This window comes from Carettochelys insculpta, chromosome 22, assembly GCF_033958435.1.
Source record: "Carettochelys insculpta isolate YL-2023 chromosome 22, ASM3395843v1, whole genome shotgun sequence".
Classification (NCBI taxonomy): Eukaryota; Metazoa; Chordata; order Testudines; family Carettochelyidae; genus Carettochelys; species Carettochelys insculpta.
This window is the reverse complement of record NC_134158.1, coordinates 804,501-824,961: the sequence shown is the minus strand read 5'-3', so window position 1 is coordinate 824,961 and position 20,461 is coordinate 804,501. Positions and strand designations below refer to the sequence as shown.

The window sequence follows — 20,461 nt, the reverse complement described above, 5'->3', positions numbered from 1 at the left end:
ATTGAGCCTTGCATCTTCCCTGGGAAACCTGGGGTTCAAACACTCTCCTCCCAATTGGCCACTTGACACCAGGAAGAAGCCTACGTGCCAGAAGGGGTATAAAGGGGCTTGGCAAACCACCCCCCCTTTGAGTTTCAATCACCTACAGCTGCTGGCCAGGTCTGGAACTAACTCCCGAGACTGGGGATGCCTGGTTCGTATCTACTTCGTGCCGAGGGATTGAGAGAATTTGGGTCACACTGGATCGAGGAGGCAGGGGTAAGAATTACACCTGTACTGCACTTCTTTCCTATAGGAATTAAGGGAAAGACTCTGGTTCCACCAGGTCTAAGAGGCAGGGGTGAAAATCACACCTGCAACTTGCCTTTCTTGTGTACACATTACTTGTATTAGTTTAAGCTAGTGAATTTGTCTAAAACTTTTCTTAAATTAAATTGTGTTGTTTCCCCTTTAAAAACCGCGGGTACGAGCTGTTTTTGGGCTATAAACTGCTAAAACCAGAAGCCTGTCACTCAGACCGCGGGAAGCCCTGACCTTATCTTTAAAACGCGTTTACCCCTTTGATCTATTAGCGGAGGATCGCAGTGTTCTATCTTTTACGTAGAACTGTAGAAAATGTATCTTGCCTGTCAAACCCCAGGGGGTCCTCGCCTGACCTGAACTGGCGAGCTGCGGTCAGCAATGACCTTCTGCGAATATTAGTAACCACGAGAAAAATCATTCTCCTGTCACTCACTCGGCGGCCATCTTGGTTTCATTCATAAAGTGAGCGGTCAGTTTAAAACCCCCTTTCACACGCGGCAGCCGCTTCTGTTGTAAAATCGCTGCCAGCGGTTTCCTATTAACTGTTAGAAAAGTTATAAACAAAAATTCACAATTGTGGTACTTCGATCACTTGTCTGAGTTATATTGTTTCCATCTGTGTGTAAATACAGAGTAACTGTTAAGGCCTCTAATAAGTGTAATTTTCCTCTTGCTGCTGTGCCCGCACTAAGCACAAACCAAAGAACCCCGCCTGCCCTGGCTGCTCAGCGCAGCTGCTGGGGCGGCATCGCCCCCCCTTTGCCCCTCCAGACCTTTAGCTGCACCTGGGCACCGGCTCACAGAGCCGCGAGAGACCCCGGTGTGTGCGAACCCCCCGCCCCGCGGGACCGTCTCTCCCCGCGCCCCGCCCCCCCGGCACGTGCCCGCAGCCGGCGCGTCCGAGCCCGGCCCCTCGGGCCCCGGGGGAGGAGAAGCGCCGCTTCCCGCCGCCGGGGCTGCGGAGCCGCTGAAGCACGTGACACCCCCCCCCCCCGCAGCGCCCCCTCCCCTGGCAGGAGCGTTTCGCGCCCAGGAGACTGGACAGAACCGCCCCCCCCCGCAGAGGGCGCGCGCGGCCGGACCACACCCCCCTCCCCCCGCTGGGCCCGAGCTGAGCCCCGGGGGGACCGAGCGCCCCCCCTCATTACCCCGGCTCCGTGTCCCCCCCACAGCTTCTCCCGTCCCCCCCTCGGCTCTCCGCGGGGCTCCCCCTCCCCGGCCCGGGACCCCGACACTCACCGCTGGGCGGGGCTGTACGAAACACCCCCGCGGAGCTCGGGCTATGCCCGGGAGCCGCTGCCCGGACTGACCCTGCCGGGGCTGCGGAAGCCGCTGCCCGCTCGGCGCCCACGTGACAAAGCGCTGCCGGGGGGTCAGTGCCCCCTAGAGCCCCACGGGGGGACAGTCCCCAGGGGGTGAGCCCCGCCCCCCCGCGCTCTCAGAGGGCGGGACAGGGCTGTTGTCACCCGCGCCCGGCCCGGCCCTGCAGCGGGTGTGTGCGGTGTCCTGCCCCTCCCCCCGCAGCGCCGCGCCGCGCCCCGCCCCGCCCGTCGGTGTGACACTGTCACACCCGCTACACACCCACCACGTGCACGTCACGTGTTCCCGGTGCAACCCCGGGGCGCCCAGCGCCGCCTCCCCCGGGCGGCACCGCACAGCACCAGGGCCAGGGGGCGCGGCCACAACGGCGCTGCCCGTCCCGCTGCCACCGCCGCCCTGCGCTGCACCTGGGCCGGGCTGGGCCGGGACCCAGCCGCTGCCTGCGGGGAGCGCTCCGGCACTGCCACGTGTCCTGAGCCCATGAGTGAGTGACCAGGGGGCTGGGCTGCGCAGGAAGGGCCGTGCAGGGCTCAGTGTGTGGGGCTGTGAAATGGGTGCCTGGTTCAGAGGCTGGCTTTAGGATGGGGGGGGCGAGGGGCAGTGCAGCGGGGTTGGGAGGGGCGGGGTGTCTATTTCCATCTCCCAAAGGAGGGTGACATCTAATGGGTACATTATTGCAGGAGCAGAGGGAGATCTCGCAGTTGAAGCAGGGGCAGGGCTGGGCACCAGGACTCCTGGGTTCTCTTCTCAGCTCTGGGAGGGCAGTGGGGTCGAGTGGTTTGAGCTCTGGCCTGCTCTCCCTCACTTCCCTGTCACTCTGCGCCTCGGTTTCCCTTGGTGAGTGAGGACACGTTCCCAGCAACCCGGGGAGCTGGGCAGTCCGGATAATTCACCGAGAAGGGCTTCATGCCACTATCGTGAGCGTACTCGAGATACACCAAGGAGCATGGGGGTTACTGCAGCCCATTGGGCTGCCCCACAGCTCCGACAAGCTGCCTCAGAGCAAGTGAGGGGGAGACTTCCCCTTGACCGGCCAACGTGTGTCAAAATGTCGCCTGCCTCAGCTCCCCGAGGCCTGTGACAGACGACAAGAGCTGCCTTCCCCAGCACAGGCACCCCATGGGCCGGGTTTGCCTCTACGCAACCCCTCAGGGTAAACTGAGGCACAGGGAGGGAGTGGTGAGTCGCTTGAGCTGAGCTGGGGAAGCAGCGCTGTCTCCCACCTGCCCCTGCCTGCTCTCCAGCCCTGGCGGGCCCCTCATGCCCCGGCCGCCCCTTGCAAGGGAAGGGACACGACCCAACTGGATTTCTGGCCATGGAGCTCTGTGCTCCCACTGGAGATCCACCCAGTGCGACTCAGCCACTGATGTCCCTTTGAACACCCAGACCTGCTTCTTTGCCCTCTGGGGAAGGAGGGGGATGAAGGGGCTGGAGCACATGACCCATGAGGAGAAGCTGAGGGATTTGGGTTTATTTAGTTTCCTGAAGAGAAGACTGGGGAGCGATTTGGTAGCAGCCTTCAACTACCCAAAGGGGACGCTCTGGGGGGGTTGATCCTGCTTTAGGCAGGGGGCTGGACTAGACGACCTCCTGAGGTCCCCTCCAGCCCTCGGATTCTGTGATTGTGATTCTGATCTGTCTGCCTTTTCCAGATGGATTAGATCCTTTTCCAGTCGATTGATTCTCATCTGATTTTACCCGTTTTATCTTCTTCAGCCCTCTCCTCCTGAGTAGAACACAGAGAATCCCTGTTTATTGACCCTCCCGTAAGAGATGCCTGTGTCCAATCCACACGCTCCTCTGCGCCCGTCGGCTCCCCCCAGCCCTTCGCTTAAAAACTGCTCTGCGACATCTCAGTGTTAAGTGCCAGCAGCCTGGTTCCGTTTTGGGGTAGGTGGGGCCCATCCCCCCCGTACAGCCTCCCGCTTCTCCAAAAGTGTCCCCAGTTCCTAATGAATGTGAACCTCTCTGCCCGGCCCCATCCTCTCACCCCTGCGCTGAGACTCTGCAGTCCTCCCTGCTCACCTGGCCCTGCACGTGGAAGTGGGAGCGTTTCAGAGAGCGCTGCCATAGAGGGCCTGGATTACAATCGCTCCAGGATCTCTCCAGGTCTCTTCCAGTTCTGTGACCACCCCAGAGCGCTTGGGCGGCTGCCCAGGAAAGATTCAGGGCCACTCAGCTGGTTTGCAGAGCACCCAGCGCTGGCCGCCTGTGTTTCTATTGCAGGCGCACAGCCACACAGGCTTTGGTGCACATACACATTTTATTCTGCCGCTGGAGGGGAACAATGGTGAGGAGGGAGAGGTCAGTGGTTAGAGCGTTGGCCTGGTAAACCCAGGGCTGTGGGATTAACCCTTCAGAAGGGCCTTCAAGGGTCTGGGGCAGGATAGATTGAAAAAACCCCAAAACTATCAGGCCTGGTGATGGGTCCTAGTAGTATAAGGGTGTTAGCCGGTGGGCAGGTAATGTGCGGTGAGGTATTCCCCTGGGTCCTAAGCAACCCAGTTTTTTACTGGTAGAGCAGGCAGCTCCTAGCACACTCACCCACGGCCAGGCTGTAGTAACCAAACGGTTAAAGTTCTTTTGTTGTGCCGGCTGTGTTGCAGTGACAAAAGGGTTAACAAAATAGTTAGGCTTGGATCTTAACTAGTTACAAGTTTATTAAGCTACAGTTATAAGCCTGCGGTTACGAAAGGCTATTGTTTACTTCTTATATGCTAGCAAAGTACAGGTGTTAACAAGTTACCTTACAATCCAATACAAAGATATCAGTTATCATCTAACACAATGATATCTTGGCACAATGACATCTAGTTACAGAGCTCTAATTCTTTAGCTGTGCACAAAAAAAAGTCAGAGACCTAGCATGGGTGTATCTTACCCTCTCTGCGTCTCTCGATACCAGCGTAGCCAAGCCGGATCGGTCACTCAATTCCGCGGAAAGACGAATACGAGGTTGGGCGTCCCCAGTAGTGGACCTCGGGAGGCAATCACCTGACCCGACCAGCAGGTAGTTGGTTGAAATGCACTCAAAGTTAGAGTTCTGCTGGACCCATCTTTTATACCCCTTTCGGGTTATGTATTCTCTTTCTTATCTATGGTGCCAGATCATACTGGTCTGTCTTTGTGACGCCAGTTTGTTACAAGGGCATTTCTACTTAGTTTACACTTGTAAGACAAGAGATAAGCAATTTAGGAGTACAGGACATTCTTTTGTGCGGGCGGGGCACGTCCCCTTCTGGGTGATTGTGTGTGTGCATCATATTGATCAATGCCAGCTGGGGTGATTTCTTGAGGGTCCCCCCCACCTCATGTTGACAGTCTGGCCTGTTAGCCTTCTAGCTGTACTTGCTGCTTCTCAGGGTCACGATAAGCTAGCATGTCTGGGCCTCAATGAGGGCATCAAAGACTGTGCTGTCAGCAGCCGTTTCCGTGCCCTGTGTGCTCCTCAGTGGGGGGGGCAAACGAGCAAGCTGGCTTGTAAGGGGGAGACTTTGTCTGGCTACAAAGGGATCTACCATCAATCTTTAGCCACGCCCCTTTTCCTTTTAGCCACGCCCCTTTCACCAGAAGCCCCACCCCAGCCCTTTTAGCTCCGCCCATCCCTTTCACCAGAAGTCCCACCCCCTTAACCCTTTTGCCCCTCCTTCCTGTCACCAGAAGTTCCTCCCCAACTCCTTTAGGCCCGCCCCCTGTCACCGGAAGACGTTCCCTTCGGGGGTAGGAGTACATCTGGGTCAAGTGAGACTGGAAGGAAAGGGTGTCATGCGACCCCTCGAAGGACTCGCCCCTCCACCAATCGGAGCACAGCGCTACCCCCAGAAAGAGGCCATCTTCTTCCAAGAGCGCGTGTTTCAGAAATGTGCAAATGCTGAGCGGGAAGATGGACACTTTCACCACCCCTGCCAGAGTTCGGACGTTGTTCACGTGCCGACGGGTCTCCGCCGCACGTGGAGAAAGCGCTGCATCCGCGACAGCTGCGAGGGGGAGGCGGTAGCCGAGGGGAGCCCTTTGGCCCAACCCTTGTTGACGGATACACCGGAACCCGACCCCGAAACCCAACCGCTCTCGAGGCAGCCCGACAAGGTAGACGGCCTCTCTTTGTCCACCCCTACGGAGGAAGGCGGCCGCAGGTTGAAGGAGTCAGACGAAGAGAACGGAAAAGAAGCCAAAGAGGTAAGAAACGAATGAGCGAGGTTGGGGGGTCGTGTAATGGGATTTTGTAAAAACCTAAAAAGACCACAGGATCGTACATTATTTTCTTTCTGGGAATCTCTCCAGAGCTCGACAAGGCCTTCCTTGAGGACCCTAAACCCCAGGACGACGTTGTGTCAGAACGAAGATGAAATGGATCCACCTTGGTTTTGCTCAACACCGATACAAACCACTGAAGATGATGCGAAGGACGATGGCTACGAGGAATTTAGAAGGAGGCTTGGTATGGAACTGGCTGAGCCAGTCCCATGTCATCAGCGTAAAAAAGGTCTGCGTTCGATTGTACGCGTTGTTGTTTATGCCACACCCGCTCACGACACTGTCCTCAAGCACTGCCTCCGGGAAAAGCTTTTTGAAGACTGTGAGGCCTGTGTCATAGGTGCACCAGGCCAAAGGCACCAGGACTTGGTGGCCCCTTACAGACTAACACAGATTTTGGAGCATATGCTTCAAAACGTCTCTCGAAAAAATTCTGTCTGAATTGTTCTGGGCCTGGAGCTTCAGGCACCTCAGTCCCCTCCTTAATAGGGCCCTGGGCACGTCCAGCGCCCTCTCACCTGCAGCAGCTCCAGCACCGGCTGCTGACACGTCCCCTCCAGCTGTGTGTTGAGGGCGCCAGCCCGGGAAATCTTCTCCCCCAGCCGGGTGGCATTTTCCTCCCCCCTCGGCCCGATCTCCTGGGCCAGCTCTCCCAGCCGTGCCAGCAGGAGGCGCTCTTGTTCAGCCGGGAACTCCCACGCCACCAGCTGCCTCTCCACGGCCGTCTGCCGCTGGGGTGCGCAGAGGGGCCGGGCTGGCCACGGGGAGAGGGACACAGGACGTGGGCTGTTCCGCGCTGCCCGGGGCTTTTCATTCACAACTCAGCCGGGCCTAGCCAGCTCGCAGCCCCGAAAGAAGGCAGCCCCAGCGACTCCTGTGAGGAGCAGCGAACAGGAGCAGCTCACAAGCAGCTCACCTTTGGGAGGAGCCACACACCTGTTTTCACCTTTCTTGTACGGGGTTTCTCTTGTGCCCTCCAAGGCGGCACTAGAAACAAATAAGGGATCTCTGTCAAGGGAGAAATGGAGAGTGACGTGGCTGGGGAGAGCTCTGGTGTTGTGACCTGCGTGGCATGTGCCGTGTTTGTCTTCCTCCCGAATGAGAGAAAGGATTTTCTCTGGCCCAAGTGTAAGCTGGGAGCCATTTTAGAAGAGAAGGTGAAAGGACTTGAGGCACAAATCCCAACCCTCAGGTCCATCAGAGAAGGTGAAGGCTTTCTGGACAGAAGGCAACAGATAATACTGCAGGTACAGCAGGCTGCCCAAAACAAGGAGGAGAACTGCAAGCGAGTTACCTCCAGGAGGAGGAGAAAACCAGTTCAAGTCTCTCCAATTGCTGTGGAGTTAAGTAGCTGCTTTCAGCCTCTCTCTGAAATCACAGAGCAGCAGCTTGGGCCTTGCAGAGCTGAAATCACAGGGTTGTGCCTCAGGGCAATCCCCAGCAGCGTGATTGCTAAGGGAGGGACGATGGCAGTGGATGAGAGCAGGGGGTTGCTGCCGAGGTGTGTGGTTGACACCGGTTCTGCGGTCCGGTGGTCTGATGGTGTGAAGAAGTGGGTCTGTCCCACCAAAGCTCACCTAATAAATTATTTTGCTAGTCTTTAAAGTGCATGATGGGGTCAAATTTAGCTACGACAGATGAGGAAAGGGATCTTGGAGTTATAGTGGATAGTTCTCTGAAGACATCCACGCAGTGTGCAGCAGCAGTTAATAAGGCAAATAGGATGTTAGGAATTATTAAAAAAGGGATCGATAAGAAGACAAAAGATATCATACTTCCCCTATATAAAACTATGGTACGCCCACATCTTGAGTACTGCGTGCAGCTGTGGTCTCCTCACCTCAGAAAAGATATATTGGCATTAGAAAAGGTTCAGAAAAGCGCGACTAAGATGATTAGGGGCTTGGAATGGGTCCCATATGGGGAGAGGCTAGAGAGACTGGGACTTTTCAGTTTGGAAAAGAGGCGATTGAGGGGCGATATGATAGAGGTATATAAAATCATGAATGGTGTGGAGAAAGTGAATATAGAAAAATTATTTACCTTTTCCCATAATACAAGAACTAGGGGACACCAAATGAAATTGATGGGTAGTAGGTTCAAAACTAATAAAAGGAAATTTTTCTTCACACAGCGCACAGTCAACCTGTGGAACTCCTTGCCCGAGGAGGCTGTGAAGGCCAGGACTCTATTAGGGTTTAAAAAAGAGCTTGATAAATTTTTGCAGGTTAGGTCCATAAATGGCTATTAGCCAGGGATAAGGTATGGTGCCCTAGGCTTCAGAACAAAGGCAGGAGATGGATGGCAGGAGATAAATCACTTGATCATTGTCTTCTGTTCTCCTTCTCTGGGGCACCTGGCATTGGCCACCGTCGGCAGATGGGATGCTGGGCTGGATGGACCTTTGGTCTGACCCAGTATGGCCATTCTTATGATCTTATGCTACTTGACTGCTTTTTGTTTTGGTTCTGCAGTCCATACAGGGTTAACAGCTCGATGGCGTCATCACGCTGCAGCGAGGGGACAGGCTTCATGCAGATTATGTGATCGCTTAGGCAGCGAAAGAACCACCACAGAGGCAGCTCGCAGGTCTGGTGGAATAACTCGTTTTAAAGCTGAATTATCTGGTGGGAGAGGTTTTGCTTTGACCAGCTACAAAGGAGCTGCAGGATGAAGAAAGTAGGTGTACTTGCCGATCTGTAAAAATCTTGTTGCAAGGCTCACATGTGTTGCATTCGGGTGACTCGTCGTGACGTGGAAAAGTGTCCAGATGGGTGGGCTGCGTAAAATTTTCACAAAACTGTATCGCTTCTCGGCCTTTTGGGTAAGATCAAGTGTAGTATCTGTTCTTATCAGTTTAATATCTGATATGTTCTCTATCTGAGAACTATTTATTAAATGGATTTTTGGAACAGGGAGATGGAATAGGGGCTTGCTCCATCCACTCTGCGCATCAACCTGATACTGCAATACTTCCAGGAACGGTACACCTTCCTTCGGGGAGAAATACTCTTGGTAAAAAAATAGAATTCAACTCTGAAAGTTTTGTTTTTCTGAACCACAAACAGAGTTCTTTGTATGTAAATTTGTTGTAAGAATCGTTTATGGTTTTATGGCCCGGTTGGGTTTTTATTTGCCCAAAACTTTGAAATTACCATAGAAATGCCTATTATAAAAGCTGTTAAGCGAACACTGAAATACATGTTTAGCATTTCTAAAAGCAGTTAAATGCATATTTAGCACCTCATTAGCAAGGGCATGGTTGGGGCACCTTGCAATTGCGGTGCTGGTTTAGGTGGGGGTCTTTTCCAGGAGAACCCCGGCAACTTCGAAATCCCCTTTATTCCTATCAGCAAATTAAAATAAGGGGATTTCCACATCTGGACCAGCTGTGCAGCGCGAGCCGCTGCAATTTCCAAGTGCTGCCCCCCACCCCGCCGCCCCGCATTCTAAAGAGAGTCTCATTAGTAATCTTCAAAATGGCGATTTGCATGGACATTTTGAAGTTTTGGGCTAGTGTAGACAAAGCCACTTTGTTTTATGTGACTCTGGATTTCTCCCCTTCCTACCGCTCTTCTGATGTGCCCACTTTGATTCCGATTTTTCTGATTAGTCAACCTTGATGACTACTTTTGGTTGTCTGTGCCTTAAATATTGAGTCTTATGCTCTGAAGACTTGGGTCTATTCCAGAAAAGCTCACCCCTTCATCAATTATTTTGTTAGCCTTCAAAATGCTAAGAGACTGCCCCTTTTTTTTTTTTTTGCAGAGAAAAGAATCCGTGTGTTTGTGAGAGGCAGGTCTGCTCTAGGTCAGCAGGCCTCCAGGGCTGGTGAAAGCAGAGGGCTGCAACTCCCCTCCATCAGCACTCCCATGAGAAAAATTGTTCCAGTCCCCCTGGTCAGACCTGGTTTGGTTAACCAATAAGAACAGATTGAAAGTTTTTGATTGTGCAGGTTTAAGACAAAGAGGAGACGCAACTGAAGACAGTTGGCAGTTTTTCCATGGGCCGTTATTAAGGGCCTAAAAGCAAGCAAGCTGCACCCCTGTAGTATAAAACTCTTTCAGTTCTGTGTAGTGTTCACCTGTATCTGACATTGAATTCAGTGTGATGGTTTTGAAATTAACTTGCTGTTCAGTCTCAGTACTGATTGTAGCAGTGCTAATGAAAGCTCCTTGTTGTGTGAGTGAGAATGGATGCTGTACGTATGCGAGACTGTCACCAGCTGTTCCAGGAAGGGATCAGGACAGACCCTTGGCGCTGCGGATCATTACAAGGTGAGCAGTGGGCAACTCTAGAGAAGGAGAGAGGCGGTGAGAAACAGTCCTCAGTCAGCAGTAGCAGGCTGGGCCAATAGAAGACGAGCCTGTAGAGTGAGAGGGAAAAGGTGAGCGGTGGGCGCATTGCCACCTAGAAAGGCTGGCGCACTCTGGGATGAAGCGGGGCTTTGCCCACGAGAGCTTATGCTCCAGAATGTTAGTCTCTGAGGTGCCCCAGGACTTGTTGTTCTTACAGTGCACGGCAGGGCAGTCCCAAGGGTGGATTAACCCTGAGCGAAATGCAAGTCCCCTCTCTCATGCGCTCTGCTCCCGCTTGTCCCCCTCCCCGCCCCCGCTCCCCCCAGCTGTTGGTCACCCCTTGGAAACAAGACTGGGATGTTGGCCCAGCTGGGTTGATGCTTCCTCTGTAAAACCCGGGCTCAGACTCAGCATTGCTGCTAACTTTTCCCAGGCACCTGTGAAATGAATTTGTTCCCTGCACCCCTCGTGAAATGTGACAAGTCCCCTCCATATCAGTAGTCTGACAAAGCGTGGGGGGGGGGGTGAGGCCAAGGGGTTCAGGGTGTGGGAGGGGGGCTCAGGGCTGGTGCAGAGGGTTGGGGGTGAGGGTGCTGCCTGGGCATGCGGGCTCTGGGGTGGAGCCAGGTCTAAAGGGCTTGGGGTGCTGGCTGGCCCCGGGCTACAGCAGAGAGGACCCCCCCCCAGCCCTCCCCCCAACACAGCCCCCAGGCTGAGGCAGGGGGAGGCGCCACATCGGGCTGGGCTGGGAGATCGGCATCCCTCCCCTGCCCTCAGTGGGTCTGGGACTGATGGGGGCTTCCCTGGGCCGGGGGGTTCCCCAGCTGCAGCAGGTCCCTGCCAGGCTGGGGCGCCTTTCCCCTGACCGCGGCAGGCTCGGGCCAGTTGGGTCCCGCAGCGCCCTGCTTGCAGGGAACGTCGCCCCAGGTGACCTCCGAGAGCAGCGTTCACCCTCAGCGGGGCTAAGCGGCGCCACGTGTCCCCCACCCCCGGGAGCAGCCCCAGCTCCTCGCCCCCACCAGGAGGCCCGGCCCCGGCACAGCTGAGCTCCCTGCACAGCGGCCAACGCCCCCATTAGCTCAGCGCCCCGGAAGGGGCTGGCTGGGGAGCCCCGTTACTCCTGGAGCAGCAGCCGGGTGAGGCAGGGCACATCCCCTTCGCGTCCCTCTTCCTCAGGGTGTACGGGAGCTATTATTCCCCTCTGCTCATAGGCGTAAAGAGACTTTGAAGTAGGCAGGATCCTTTTGTAAAGGAGCCTCGTCTGGATGAACTGCGTACCCGGTGGGGGGGGCGGGGGCATAACCCATGAGGTGCAGCATGGTCCAAGAATCAGAAGAGTGCATGAGGTAGTGGTTGCGACACTCCCCAACTTGGGGTCCATCTTTTCATTCCATGGTTGGCCAAGATGGAAGGGAAGTGGAACTTCAGCAATAGTACAAAAGGTGGGTGGAAGCCAATGCTTCCACTTAGCCCAGTCCTGTATCGTGTTCGTCATCTCGTCACGTGTCCTCGTTCCCCATATTCCGTGTTGGCTGGGTCGTGGGCGATGAGTGGAAGGGGAACGAGGGAGGAACGCACTGCGAAGGGAGGCAGAGAGGAAAAGAAAAAAAGAAAAGGGAGGCTAGGGAAGGGGTAAGGAGATGGCTTCTCTCTGTGTAGTAGGGCCCGTTAGATGAGTTCTGGGTAGTTGGGCAGTTATTTGTCCTGATATTGGCGGAGGCCTGTAATATGCTCTGTGTAGACGTCCTGGGACCATCTGATGGCATCTGACACCATTAGCTGTCGCATGAGGCGGGCATAGTGGCGGCTGATGCCGCAGGCCTCCAGGACCATTTTGTTCTGGGGGTCCCAGGCCCCCAGGGCACCCACCAGCAGGGCGTGTACCTCCACTTTGTAGCCCTGTGTCCTTAGTGTATTTGCTAGCGGTGTGTATTTATCTAGCGTCTTTGCCCTTGCTTCCCGGAAGGCCACTGACAGGTTTTCGAAGGGGGTGGAGACATCCACCATGGTGATCTTCTTTGCCCGCTCGTTAGTTATTACGATGTCTGGTCTGAGCAGGCTTTTGGTGTCCAGGATGATGCAGTCCACTGTCACTCCACCCAGGGCTGCCGGGAGGGCCTCGATAAATCAATCTAGGATTGCGTTATGCTGTAGTTGCCAGGTCCTGGAGGCTACGTCTACACGTGCAGCCAACATCGAAATAGTCTATTTCGATGAATAACGTCTACACGTCCTCCAGGGCCGGCAACGTCGATGTTCAACTTCGACGTTGCTCAGCCCAACATCGAAATAGGCGCAGCGAGGGAACGTCTACACGTCAAAGTAGCACACATCGAAATAGGGATGCCAGGCACAGCTGCAGACAGGGTCACAGGGTGGACTCAACAGCCAGCCGCTCCCTTAAAGGGCCCCTCCCAGACACACTTGCACTAAACAACACAAGATACACAGAGCTGACAACTGGTTGCAGACCCTGTGCCTGCAGCATAGATCCCCAGCTGCCACAGAAGCAGCCAGAAGCCCTGGGCTAAGGGCTGCTGCCCACAGTGACCATAGAGCCCCGCAGGGGCTGGAGAGAGAGCATCTCTCAACCCCCCAGCTGATGGCCGCCATGGAGGACCCAGCAATTGCGACGTTGCGGGACGCGGATCGTCTACACGGTCCCTACTTCGACGTTGAACGTCGAAGTAGGGCGCTATTCCTATCTCCTCATGAGGTTAGCGACTTCGACGTCTCGCCGCCTAACGTCAAAGTTAACTTCGAAATAGCGCCCGACGCGTGTAGACGCGACGGGCGCTATTTCGAAGTTGGTGCCGCTACTTCGAAGTAGCGTGCACATGTAGACGCAGCCGGAGAGAACCAGACATCCACAGAGAACATAGCACAGAGTATCCTTAGAGTATCCACATCCTCTGTTACAGTTCCCATGCTGGATGGCTCTGTTGAGATGGATGTAGTTCAACCACACACACTGCATAAAATACCATTGTGCAAAACAGATAAAGTTACTGGCTAACAAAAAAGTAGGCCAAGATTACTGACACTTCATTTGCAGGTGATCTCAAATACTACACTTGACTTTGACCTTTCTTTCTTTCTTTCTATTTTTTTCAAAAAAAAAAAAAGGGGGGGGGGGTGACTTAATGCTATGAACATTTTACACAGCCCACCTGTCTGGACACTTTTATATGTCATGACGACTAAAGCCAATGCATCACATGTGAGCATTGCAACAAGATTTTCACAGATTGGCAAGTACACGGACGTTCTTCATCCTGCAGCTCCTTTCTAGCTGGTCAAAGCAAAACCTCTCCCACCAGATAATTCAGCTCTAAAACAAGTTATTCCACCAGACCTGTGAGCTGCGTCTGTGGTGGTTGTTTCTCTCCCTAAGCGATCAGCTAATCTGCATAAAGCCCGACCCCTCGCTGCAGCATGCTGATGCCATCGAGCTGTTAACACTGTATGGACTGCAGAACCAAAACAAAAAGCAGTCAAGTAGCACTTTAAAGACTAGCAAAATAATTTATTCGGTGAGCTTTGGTGGGACAGACCTACTTCTTCAGACCATCAGACCACCGGACTGCAGAACCAGTGTCAACCACACACCTTGGCAGCCACCAAAAGTATTCAATCAGGCGCCGGCAAGGACAAAGAAGAGAAAAATCAGACTGGAGCAGAAAGGAGGAAGAAGAGCAGAATTCAGCCAGGCGTGTGGCAGGAGCAGGGAACCTTTTCGGGGCTGGAGGCCGCTGACTACAGAAAATGGTAGAGGCCTCAAGTGACAAGGAAACCACAAAGTAAAACAAAAAAAATACTGCAACGCAGCCCCAAATGATGAGAAAAAACCTGCACAGACACGCCCCCCAAAGCAGCCTGGAGGGGGAAACAGCCCCCCCCCAAAGCCAACCTGCGGGGAATGCGGAGGCAGCTCCAGGGGGATAGCTCTGTGGAGCCTGCCCCCCACATCACCTGCCCCCCCAGAGTCTACTCCTCCTTATACGGCCTAGGCTCTGCAGGCAGCTGCTGTAGAGGGACAGCCTCTCGGACCCTCACTCCCTGCCCACGCAGCCTGCAGGGGAGCGGGAGCCCCATGGAGACTGGTGGGCAGCTCCCAGAGCCTGCCCCACCCCACAGCCTGCCCACCATATGAAGGCCACAGGTGACTTGGGGTAGCCCCAGAGTATCACCACCAGCTGGAGGAGGGGTCTGCAGAGAGAGGGCTGGAGCCCGGTTCTCCTTTCCCTTCCCCTGACAGCGAGTGCGGCAGAAAGGTGTGTTTGGTTAGTGTTGGTTATGTGTATGATGTACAGTTTCACGTCTGAGGACTTGCGTTTAAATGCTGCAGTTTCTATTTCCCTCTGTGTCACTCAGGGTTAGATGGTACGTACTGTAAGGCCTTGCTCCCTCCTAGCATTGCAGTTAAGTTGTATCCCTCGTCTGCATCACAACTCAGTTGTGTCTATAGGAAGTAGAGGCCCAGTATGAGGCCTTAGGCCTGAACCAAAGTAATGGTCAAGCCTTTGCTAAGAGAAAGCAAAGCGCAGCTGTGCGCTGAAGGGATGCATTGCTCACAGACGCTGGCATGAAGAGGGCTGATGGTGCATAAACAGAGCTACCCAGCATATTGAAGTATGAACATGGCACCAGAACACCCGACCCTGGAACATTCCACAGAGAAGAAAGAACAGGCCGACCCATCCCAGTGACAGGGGCAGAAGGGTAATATGATGGATAGAGTTGTTTTGTTGGAACCAACATGTACAAGGTGAGAGGCGGCACCTGACTACGTAGAAAGGGTTGTACCTCAGTACGTCAGGAGTGGTGTGTGAATTGTTTGTACCTGTGTATAAGAATGTACTCCTGGGGTGTGGTCTGGGTCCGGCCCAGGGGGCAGTGGAAAGTCCTGCCACTGACTGAGCCGAGTCCATTGACCGTGGGTGCATATTTGCAGTATGCCCTGACTTAGACTAAGAAGTCTACAGGGAATTACTATTGTGTCCAATACGGCAATAAACCTGGCCGACGCGCCTTCGCACCTTACTAGACTCTGTGGTCATTGGGGGTTCTCTTCGGGTCTGCTGCGTCGGCTATCTGCAGAGCTGGGGCAGCGCACAGAGGGAACACGCGCACGCAGCCGAGTGATACCAACACTAGAGAGAGCAGAGCACCGCGCTGGTAGCATCTGACAACAGAGGTGATCAAAAACAAGTTGAGCCGCTTGTCACAGCTGCAAGATATTCTTATTCAAAAGCAGGTGCATGCCAATATGGATCTGGTCCAAATAGGTTCGGGAAACTTGAAAGCTAGATGGAAAGTGTGGCAGTGGCTGAACTCTATCACCTGGTTGCTAAACAAGAAAGAGATGGAATTAGGAAATAAAACTGCGAAGGGAGCAGGTGGGGACGGGGTGTGTGGGGAGGCAGAAAATCGTGTGGGAATTCCAGCAGCTGCGGCAGTTCCTGGGCTGTGGAAGTTCAGACCCCGAGCGGCAGGAGTTTCAGAGCCTCCTGGTGCTCCCCACACACCCCGTCCCCTCCTGCTCCCTTCGCTGCCTGCAAACTCAGCCGTTTGACGAGTTCTGCCATGTTTGCCAGCTGCCTGTTGGGCCGGAGGTGTCTCTGTTGCACAGGTTTTCTGCACTGAGGGCAGGAGGCGGTTGGGTTGGGTCCCTCCCAGCACTGGCTGATGCAGGCTCGGCAGAAGTTGTGCCCACACTCCAGAGTGACCGGGGCTGTGAAATACTCCAGACAGACGGGACATGTGGCTTCTTCCTGGAGACTTTCCAGGGGGCTCCCTGCAGCCATGGCTCCCTCTGGGCTGGGGAACAGGGTGAGTTTCCCTTTCCTGAGCTCACACTGTGCCCCACCTTCAGCAAGTGCTGGGCGTTTTTCCCTTCCTGGAACTGACTCGGTTGTTTGCTGAATTGGAAGGTGCCAGTGGTAACAATTCTGCCCTGGAGGCTTTGGTGAAAAACGTGCCACTAGGGCTCTAGTCCTGATGTGGAGGGTCACTGAGGCTTCACAGGCACATGAGCATCCACTTGTCCCAAGGAGCTTTCAGGAGCTAGTTGGGTCTGTGTGTGTAAGACGTCACCTGCTACTGGACAGATCCATCAAAGAGAACCACAGACCCCCACCTACAGCCCCCAGCTAAAATCTCTCCAGCACTTCTTCAGGGATTTACAGCTCATCCTAGATGACAATGACAGGGGTTACTACCTTCCCCAGGTCTGTCTCCACAGACTGCTGGGGAACAATTTTAACAACAATTTCACCAAATTGTAAATCAGGTTTAACCATGCTGGAGACGTATTGTATCCATCATATTTATAGGTGTTGTTTCAGGAGATGCGCTAAAACCTTAACATTCCCAGATAACACCCAATACATTTCACCTTCCAGCGTCACTAAGCTGAGAATCTGCATTTCAGTACACCCAGTCACCAGGGCAGTTTTATTTCCTAATTCCATCTCTTTCTTGTTTAGCAACCAGGTGATAGAGTTCAGCCACTGCCACACTTTCCATCTAGCTTTCAAGTTTCCCGAACCTATTTGGACCAGATCCATATTGGCATGCACCTGCTTTTGAATAAGAATATCTTGCAGCTGTGACAAGCGGCTCAACTTGTTTTTGATCACCTCTGTTGTCAGATGCTACCAGCGCGGTGCTCTGCTCTCTCTAGTGTTGGTATCACTCGGCTGCGTGCGCGTGTTCCCTCTGTGCGCTGCCCCAGCTCTGCAGATAGCCGACGCAGCAGACCCGAAGAGAACCCCCAATGACCACAGAGTCTAGTAAGGTGCGAAGGCGCGTCGGCCAGGTTTATTGCCGTATTGGACACAATAGTAATTCCCTGTAGACTTCTTAGTCTAAGTCAGGGCATACTGCAAATATGCACCCACGGTCAATGGACTCGGCTCAGTCAGTGGCAGGACTTTCCACTGCCCCCTGGGCCGGACCCAGACCACACCCCAGGAGTACATTCTTATACACAGGTACAAACAATTCACACACCACTCCTGACGTACTGAGGTACAACCCTTTCTACGTAGTCAGGTGCCGCCTCTCACCTTGTACATGTTGGTTCCAACAAAACAACTCTATCCATCATATTACCCTTCTGCCCCTGTCACTGGGATGGGTCGGCCTGTTCTTTCTTCTCTGTGGAATGTTCCAGGGTCGGGTGTTCTGGTGCCATGTTCATACTTCAATATGCTGGGTAGCTCTGTTTATGCACCATCAGCCCTCTTCATGCCAGCGTCTGTGAGCAATGCATCCCTTCAGCGCACAGCTGCGCTTTGCTTTCTCTTAGCAAAGGCTTGACCATTACTTTGGTTCAGGCCTAAGGCCTCATACTGGGCCTCTACTTCCTATAGACACAACTGAGTTGTGATGCAGACGAGGGATACAACTTAACTGCAATGCTAGGAGGGAGCAAGGCCTTACAGTACGTACCATCTAACCCTGAGTGACACAGAGGGAAATAGAAACTGCAGCATTTAAACGCAAGTCCTCAGACGTGAAACTGTACATCATACACATAACCAACACTAACCAAACACACCTTTCTGCCGCACTCGCTGTCAGGGGAAGGGAAAGGAGAACCGGGCTCCAGCCCTCTCTCTGCAGACCCCTCCTCCAGCTGGTGGTGATACTCTGGGGCTACCCCAAGTCACCTGTGGCCTTCATATGGTGGGCAGGCTGTGGGGTGGGGCAGGCTCTGGGAGCTGCCCACCAGTCTCCATGGGGCTCCCGCTCCCCTGCAGGCTGCGTGGGCAGGGAGTGAGGGTCCGAGAGGCTGTCCCTCTACAGCAGCTGCCTGCAGAGCCTAGGCCGTATAAGGAGGAGTAGACTCTGGGGGGGCAGGTGATGTGGGGGGCAGGCTCCACAGAGCTATCCCCCTGGAGCTGCCTCCGCATTCCCCGCAGGTTGGCTTTGGGGGGGGGCTGTTTCCCCCTCCAGGCTGCTTTGGGGGGCGTGTCTGTGCAGGTTTTTTCTCATCATTTGGGGCTGCGTTGCAGTATTTTTTTTGTTTTACTTTGTGGTTTCCTTGTCACTTGAGGCCTCTACCATTTTCTGTAGTCAGCGGCCTCCAGCCCCGAAAAGGTTCCCTGCTCCTGCCACACGCCTGGCTGAATTCTGCTCTTCTTCCTCCTTTCTGCTCCAGTCTGATTTTTCTCTTCTTTGTCCTTGCCGGCGCCTGATTGAATACTTTTGGTGGCTGCCAAGGTGTGTGGTTGACACTGGTTCTGCAGTCCGGTGGTCTGATGGTCTGAAGAAGTAGGTCTGTCCCACCAAAGCTCACCGAATAAATTATTTTGCTAGTCTTTAAAGTGCTACTTGACTGCTTTTTGTTTTGGTTCTGCAGTCCATACAGTGTTAACAGCTCGATGGCATCAGCATGCTGCAGCGAGGGGTCGGGCTTTATGCAGATTAGCTGATCGCTTAGGGAGAGAAACAACCACCACAGACGCAGCTCACAGGTCTGGTGGAATAACTTGTTTTAGAGCTGAATTATCTGGTGGGAGAGGTTTTGCTTTGACCAGCTAGAAAGGAGCTGCAGGATGAAGAACGTCCGTGTACTTGCCAATCTGTGAAAATCTTGTTGCAATGCTCACATGTGATGCATTGGCTTTAGTCGTCATGACATATAAAAGTGTCCAGACAGGTGGGCTGTGTAAAATGTTCATAGCATTAAGTCACCCCCCCCCCCCTTTTTTTTTTTTGAAAAAAATAGAAAGAAAGAAAGAAAGGTCAAAGTCAAGTGTAGTATTTGAGATCACCTGCAAATGAAGTGTCAGTAATCTTGGCCTACTTTTTTGTTAGCCAGTAACTTTATCTGTTTTGCACAATGGTATTTTATGCAGTGTGTGTGGTTGAACTACATCCATCTCAACAGAGCCATCCAGCATGGGAACTGTAACAGAGGATGTGGATACTCTAAGGATACTCTGTGCTATGTTCTCTGTGGATGTCTGGTTCTCTCCGGCTGCGTCTACATGTGCACGCTACTTCGAAGTAGCGGCACCAACTTCGAAATAGCGCCCGTCGCGTCTACACGCGTCGGGCGCTATTTCGAAGTTAACTTTGACGTTAGGCGGCGAGACGTCGAAGTCGCTAACCTCATGAGGAGATAGGAATAGCGCCCTACTTCGACGTTCAACGTCGAAGTAGGGACCGTGTAGACGATCCGCGTCCCGCAACGTCGCAATTGCTGGGTCCTCCATGGCGGCCATCAGCTGGGGGGTTGAGAGATGCTCTCTCTCCAGCCCCTGCGGGGCTCTATGGTCACTGTGGGCAGCAGCCCTTAGCCCAGGGCTTCTGGCTGCTTCTGTGGCAGCTGGGGATCTATGCTGCAGGCACAGGGTCTGCAACCAGTTGTCAGCTCTGTGTATCTTGTGTTGTTTAGTGCAAGTGTGTCTGGGAGGGGCCCTTTAAGGGAGCGGCTGGCTGTTGAGTCCACCCTGTGACCCTGTCTGCAGCTGTGCCTGGCATCCCTATTTCGATGTGTGCTACTTTGACGTGTAGACGTTCCCTCGCTGCGCCTATTTCGATGTTGGGCTGAGCAACGTCGAAGTTGAACATCGACGTTGCCGGCCCTGGAGGACGTGTAGACGTTATTCATCGAAATAGACTATTTCGATGTTGGCTGCACGTGTAGACGTAGCCTCCAGGACCTGGCAACTACAGCATAACGCAATCCTAGATTGATTTATCGAGGCCCTCCCGGCAGCCCTGGGTGGAGTGACAGTGGACTGCATCATCCTGGACACCAAAAGCCTGCTCAGACCAGACATCGTAATAACTAACGAGCGGGCAAAGAAGATCACCATGGTGGATGTCTCCACCCCCTTCGAAAACCTGTCAGTGGCCTTCCGGGAAGCAAGGGCAAAGACGCTAGATAAATACACACCGCTAGCAAATACACTAAGGACACAGGGCTACAAAGTGGAGGTACACGCCCTGCTGGTGGGTGCCCTGGGGGCCTGGGACCCCCAGAACAAAATGGTCCTGGAGGCCTGCGGCATCAGCCGCCACTATGCCCGCCTCATGCGACAGCTAATGGTGTCAGATGCCATCAGATGGTCCCAGGACGTCTACACAGAGCATATTACAGGCCTCCGCCAATATCAGGACAAATAACTGCCCAACTACCCAGAACTCATCTAACGGGCCCTACTACACAGAGAGAAGCCATCTCCTTACCCCTTCCCTAGCCTCCCTTTTCTTTTTTTCTTTTCCTCTCTGCCTCCCTTCGCAGTGCGTTCCTCCCTCGTTCCCCTTCC

At 53.9% G+C, this 20,461-nt stretch overlaps 1 non-coding gene across 1 annotated transcript; it reads left to right on the top strand.

The window, feature by feature from the left end:
• The first annotated feature begins 8,681 nt into the window (after positions 1-8,681).
• Positions 8,682-8,872, top strand: LOC142025394 (U2 spliceosomal RNA). Its single transcript, XR_012648665.1, has one exon. It is a non-coding gene; the product is annotated as a U2 spliceosomal RNA (small nuclear RNA).
• The last annotated feature ends 11,589 nt before the right edge of the window (positions 8,873-20,461 follow it).